General features: G+C 34.0%; 1 pseudogene across 1 annotated transcript; it reads left to right on the plus strand.

The window, feature by feature from the left end:
- Nucleotides 1–60: 60 nt before the first annotated feature.
- LOC107607568 (cullin-1-like) lies at nt 61–4058 on the plus strand (annotated as a pseudogene). The gene is made up of 8 exons (XR_015892086.1): nt 61–1155; nt 2309–2494; nt 2669–2715; nt 2790–2993; nt 3080–3154; nt 3368–3457; nt 3555–3635; nt 3727–4058. The product of XR_015892086.1 is annotated as a cullin-1-like (transcript).
- The last annotated feature ends 2959 nt before the right edge of the window (nt 4059–7017 follow it).

Here is a 7017-nt window from a genome sequence, read left to right on the forward strand (position 1 = left end):
GGTGTTGCAATATGGTGTGTGGATATAAATAAAAAACTTCAGTCAACTCTGAGTAATTTCAAGGTGAGTGTTGTGAGTGTGTGCCTTGTCGGAGTTACTCTTCTCTTCTTTCTTCATCTTCTTCCTTCATATCAAGGTCTGTTCTTTCTCTCATGCTCCCGATCCACAATTGCATCAACCTTCCCCGATTTCTATTTTATACCAAATGGAATTTCATTGAGCAATTGCCCTCACCATTTGTTCTTTGCAGGTTTTGCTTCAAATTTGCAGCTTGCCATCTTCATCATAATGTCGGTGAGTGAGCGGAAATCATCAACCTGGAGCAGGGATGGGATTTCATGTAGGACGGCATCACCAAGCTCAAGAACATTCTAGAAGGCTTGCCTGAACCTCACTTCAGCTCCAAGGACCACATGATGCTTTACATGTAAACCATCTATTCCCTCTTCTTTATGCATATCTTTCACTTTTTTCAATTTCATCCACGGTTGATTTGGCTCTGTGTATTTATTTCAAATGGCTAATAAAAAAAAAACAAAGTAGAAAAGTGCATAGCCCTTGGACATTTAAAACAATAAAAAAGACCCTATTTTTAAACTGAAACTTTTAAAAAAATTCATAACAAAGAAGATACGTGATGTTGAAGAGCAAGTGAACCAAGATTAAATTTGTGTGTGGAAAATTATGATGAAAGCAACTTTTTTCTGTATGAGATTGAAGGTACCTTAGAAAGTTCTTTTGTCCTAAATTGAAATGATGAGTGTAGAAAACTGAGGGAAAATATAAATATAGTTGTAGAGGGAAATTAGAATTCGAAGGAGAAATTAGGATTTGGAGGGAAAATTAGGATTTAATATAAACTGAAATTATTAATTATGGTCAAGGATATTTTTGGTAAAGAAAATAATTAAAAACTTTTTTTTTTAAGATGTATCTTAACATGTTTAAAACTTAATAAAAGTACTTTGTTCAAAAAGAAAGAATAATTTTTTTTAACAAGAAAAGCTAATCCAACAAAACACTTATTTTTACCATTCTTGTATAATGATATGCGGAAACATCTACCACTTGTGCACCCAAAAGCCTCCTCATGACTATTCCCAACAACTCTATGACAAGTACAAGGAGGTATTTGAAGAGTACATCCAATCAACGGTGAGTATAACTGCATAACATTGTTATTTGAGATTGTTTCCAGTTGGTCATCATTAATTGCTTATAAGGGTTAGGTAGGTGACTAGGTGCTGTATATTGGCATTGATTGTGATCACCAGCATAATTTGAATGGTTTAGTCTCTGTCTAAACTCTAAAGCTCCAGGGACTGATGGAGAATTTGTATCATGCAGACATAGGTCTCATGGTAGTTCTAAGAGTAAGTGGTTTGGTCATTGTTATTGATTCTAGGAAGTAAACCTGGGTGACAAATGCTTTGGCCACAGCAGCGACAATACAAATCACATATTATAGTCAGATAATGGAGGGTAATAAGCTGAGAGTGAGAGGATGCCATTGGCTGGCATCTGCTCACGTATCTTGCCCAAGAACAAGTTGTAGGTAGCGGAAGTGATGCTGCAGTGGGAAAATACAGAGGATGATATATACTAGGCTAGAGAGACGAGTGAAAGCATTGCAAAGAAGGAAATACATGGAATGAAGTTAATGCTTAAATTTCATAATATTGAAAAGATATGATAGGAACCAAAGAGATGGATTGGAAAAATAATTTTTGCCTACCTCTTGTTTGGTTGATCAATGAGAGAGGAAAGGGGAATGTAAGGTCTGTAATTGGTAACTAGTTTAACCTATCAATGTAACTCATTATAAGGTAAATGCTAAGGTCTTAAAATCTAATAAACTGAACAAGAGATCGGTTTACTTATTCTTCTTGAGGCCGGTGTAAACAAAAATACCATTAGTTCATCCTCTCATCATCATGATGGGTGTGTATATTTGGTAGGGGGTGTATGAGGTAAGGATTTGAATTTGGATTAGTGTAGCTGCCTGAGCTTCCAGCTCAAAATGCACTAGTATCGATGCAATTCAGAAGGTGATATATTTTATAGTGATTTTGTTTCCTTTTGTTGTATAACCTACTATTCTTTCATCAAGATAGGTGATATATTTTATTGTGTGATTGTGTTTTCTTTTTTTGATGGATGGGGTGTAAAACCTGAGTTATCTTGTAGATTTTAACTGTAAATATGTCCACATGATTTCAGTACTTATGATGGTTGTATCTTGTATTAATATATATATATATTTTCGTGCTTCTTTTTAAATAAGTAACTTCTTTCCCCTTTGGTTCAGGTATTACCTTCTTTGAGAGAGAAGCATGATGAATTTATGTTGAGAGAACTTGTAAAGAGGTGGGCAAACCATAAAATTATGGTTAGGTGGCTTTGTTGTTTCTTTCACTATTTGGATCGCTACTTTGTTGCCCGGAGGTCACTCCCACCCCTTAATGAAGTTGGGTTAACTTGCTTCCGTGATCGGGTAATGTTACGGCGAACCTTACATAGTGTTATGTTAATTCTTTCAATTAGCTACTCTTCTCCATGTTACAAATATAGACAAGTTTTGTAATGCTACTACAGATTAGATGTTTTTCCTATTATTGTCATTCCATTTTTTCATAACGTAATAAATTTTTGCATTTATTATTTACAGGTTTACAAGGAGCTAATGGGACAGTTAGAGATGCAGTTATTTCTATTGTAGGTTTTTCTTCCTTGTTATGCTAGATTTCAGTTTTTACAAATTTAGATAACTAACCCTTATCTGTTTAAAGATTGATCAAGAACGTGAAGGAGAGCAGATTGATCGGGCTTTATTGAAGAATGTATTAGATATATTTGTTGAAATTGGGATGGGGCAAATGGATCACTATGAGAATGATTTTGAATTTGCAATGCTTAAAGACACCTCTGCTTATTACTCTCAAAAGGCTTCTAATTGGATCCTAGAAGATTCTTGTCCTGATTACACGCTCAAGGTGTGGTTTCTCCGTTGTCGTTGCAGTAACTTGGTTTCTCATTTACATTACTGCCTGACCTGTATTTGTTATGTCTTTTATAACAGGTTGAGTGCTTAAAACAGGAGAAAGATAGGGTTGCTCATTATTTGCACTCCAGTAGTGAGCCAAAATTGTTAGAGGTTTATTCTTGACCTTTTTCATGCTATTTCAGCAATGTGGTCTTCACCCATGTTGAGTGTAGTATTGCCAGGCAACTAAAAAAAAGAGCGGGGTGGTGACAAGAATAGAGTTTAATTTTGATGCAATAACAGTGTAAAATGTAGTCTTCACTTATTGTAGTTTCTGAACATTTCTCTTGGTTTTATTTTTTCCTTCTCAGAATATCGTTCTAGAAAGTTCAACATGAGCTGTTATCTGTGTGTGCAAACCAACTCCTCCAGAAAGAGCACTCTGGATGTCATGCTTTGCTTAGAGATGACAATGTACTCTTGAAATTCTTCTAACTTGTTATGGTTACGATTTTTCTTTTAATAATTTAATGTGAGTATAATGTTGTCATATTTTTCCTTGAATGTGTAGGTTGAAGATCTGTCACGGATGTTCAGGCTATTTTCTAAAATACCTGAAGGCTTAGATCCTGTTTCCAGTATATTTAAGCAGGTTGGTGGTAGTGAACCTATCACTATGCCAATCAAAATTGGGCTTTTCTTGCTAACTTGCTTATAAAACTTTTTCTTGTAACATTTTCCAGGATGTTATCACTGAAGGAATGGTATTGGTTAAGCAGGCTGAAGATGCAGCTAGTATACCAAAAGGGTCTGTTACTGAACTTGTTATATTTTGGTTTTGCTTGTTACTGGTTGAGTTTATTTTGTCTATTGCTTGTTTTCCTTATCCTGTTAAATGCAAATCTGTACAGTTGGTCTGCAGGAGCAGGTTTGACTAAAAAAAATTGAATTTATGAATATAATTGCAATTGTGGAAACTGAAGCTGGTCTGGTTGTTCAGGATTTTGTCTGGAAAATGATTGAGCTGCATGACAAGTACCTGGCATATGTGAATGACTGTTTCCAGAATCATACTATTTTCCACAAGGTATTGATCAGAGATTGTTATGGTGGATTGATATGTGCATATAAATCTGAAAGTTTATAGGCTCTGAAGGAGTCTTTTGAGGTCTTTTGCAATAAAGGGAGCTGGAGCGCTGAACTGCTTGCCACATTCTCTGATGTCAACATTCTTATAGCTAGTAGGCCTTGTTTAAAGATTGTGGAGGAAGTGGAAGTGAACCAATTAGGGTATTGGTCTTTGAGGGATGCCAAAGTCAACTCTTCCGAGCTCACCATGGAGGCCAAACTGGAATTGGCGAAGGCAGATAACCAGAAACTGAGGGATATGGTCAAGGTGGCTAAGCAGGAGAAGGAGGCCGCTCTAAAGGCCAGAGAGGAGGCCTTGACTGATGGGAGCAGGCTGGAATTGGAGGTCAAGCTCAGGGAGGAGAAACTTAAGCTTGAGAAAGTTGGTTTGGGCGCCCTTCAAGGAATTGACCAAGCGGTTGCCAACTTGAAAGCCCAAATTCATGCCCGGCTTCGACCCTGGGAAGCTCGTCATTCATGGGGATGTTGACCCCCAAGCGGACGCCCCTGCTCTGGCTCCACCTGCTTAGTTTTCTTTATTCTTGTATATTTATTTGTCAAGTACTCAGGTAAAGTATATTCTTTTTGAGAAAAGGACAAATAGGTTCCTTACCTTTTGTCCTGCAGACATTTTTGTCCCTGACCATTGAAAAATACTTTTAAGTCCCTGACCTTCACAAAACTTGGACGGATCAGTCCCTCCGTCCAAATGCTTCCATCAGGGACTGATCCGTCCAAATGCCTCAATTAGGGATTGATCCGTCCAAGTTTTGTGAATGTCAGGGACTTAAAAGTATTTTTCAATGGTCAGGGACAAAAATGTCTGCAAGACAAAAGGTCAGGGACCTATTTGTCCTTTTCTCATTCTTTTTTTTTTCTAACACTTGCGATCATTTTTCAAAAATATTCCTAACATTTGATTTTATTCAATTTTTTTCTAATGTTTTTTATTTGTGTCAACTATTTCTATACATTTTCAATGTTGTCTCTAATGTTTTAGGTTGAGTTAACGTTTACGGATAATTTTGACACGAATAAAAAATATTAGGGACAAAGATGAATGAAATTAAATGTCAGAGGTATTCTTAAAGAAAATCACAAATATTAGGAAGAAAAAACATGTTTTACCCTTTGTTTGTCGTATATCCTTAAGAATTTGGAATGATCTCAACAAGAAATTATGGGTTCCAAGTTTAGTGTGTGTTTGGATTAACGTTTGCAAATATAATAACATATATTAGTATGAATGTTGTAAAACTAATTTTAATTGACATCAGATTAATGTCAATGTGGTTTTTGTCCGGATATTTTTTGTCAAACATGATTCTGAAAACATGAATACTTTTTGGATGATGTTATACAAAATTACACTGAAATGCAAAATTACTAGAAAAGAAGTGAAAGCTCAATTAATATATCACTTTTCAATATAAATGGTTAAAATAAATATTTAACATTTTATCACTATTTCAACATAATTTTCAAGGATAGAAAAGCAAAACATTTTTACTTTCACCAAAGTACGTTTAGAGCAAAAATTTAATCGACATTGAGTTAACTAAAATTTATTCAATCATTCAGGCAAACTTAATGTATATTCGGGGATGACCGACGACAAACTAAACACACTTAATCTGTTATATGAGAAAGTGTTAATGGAATATTTACATGTGAGCTGGGTGGGATATGAAAGTTGGGCCTATTCTGTTGTTGTAGCTTAAATAGACATAATAGGCCTAACTTGTACCACATTCACTGACCCAATTGTCAAAAAGTTCGTTTATCGTGTAGAAAATTATATCGTACAAATCTAAATCTGTACAGATGTACAGATTTAAAGATATGATTACGTGGCAAAATATAAACCACACATCTTAAAGCTACACTTTTCACTTAAAACCGTAACTCTTCACAAAGAAAAGCGTCACCTAATGGAAAGAAGTAAATTAGAAGATTTAAGAGAAGAAATAATTAAGTTATCAAAATTAATAGATCAAAAATTAATGATTTTAACTAATGTTAACTGTAACGACACCGAATTCTTAAAATCAATACAAAATGACTTTTCTCAAAATCTTTATTTTACTATAAGTTTTATTGAAGGACTTCAAAAACCTGAAAAAACTTATTTTTCACACGGAATTTCTAAAAAATGTTATCATGGAAATGATTCTCCACATCTTTATCATACTTTTAACCCACAATTAAATTCTATAGTAGATATGCTTGAAGAAATATTAGTATCCATAAAATTTCAAAGAAATAAGGAAAAAGAGAATCCCAAAGAAGAAAAATGTCAAAATATAATCAACATAACAGATTTAAAAGTAAAACCACCATTGAAATTATGAATATTGAAGAAAAATTAGAAGAAGTCACAATGCTTTTTAAACAATTAAAAATGGCTCAAGAAAATAATATTATGGAACATGGTTTTCAAATAGAAGAAGAATTAGTAAATTCTGAAAATATAGAAAATGAAGAACACATTCTAGATTATTCAAGTGACGAGGAACCAGCAATTCCAATACAAGTGAAAAATGAAACTGGAACATCAAATGATAATCAATCTCAATTTAAATGGAAACAGGTTTTGATAATTATGCTTTTAAAAAAGGGTTTACAAATAAAGATTCAAAATATACAAAAATACCATCAAAATACGTTCCTAAAATCCAGGAAATGGAAGGAGAAAGAATGCTAAATTTAGATTGTAAAAAGAACGAAAAAGAAATTTTCGAAAATTGGTTGAATTCCTTTTTATTAGAAGCCTTTACTAATCCAAAACTTAGTGAATTGTCTGGAAGAGATATTTGGAACTACATAGGGTTTCATACTAAAGGAACTATAAGAGATTATATGACATCAATAGAAAACCAAATAATAGAAGAATTAGCAACAAAAAC

The sequence above is a fragment of the Arachis ipaensis genome, chromosome B7 (assembly GCF_059453495.1).
Source record: "Arachis ipaensis isolate K30076 ecotype BB chromosome B7, ASM5945349v1, whole genome shotgun sequence".
Taxonomy (NCBI): Eukaryota; Viridiplantae; Streptophyta; class Magnoliopsida; order Fabales; family Fabaceae; genus Arachis; species Arachis ipaensis.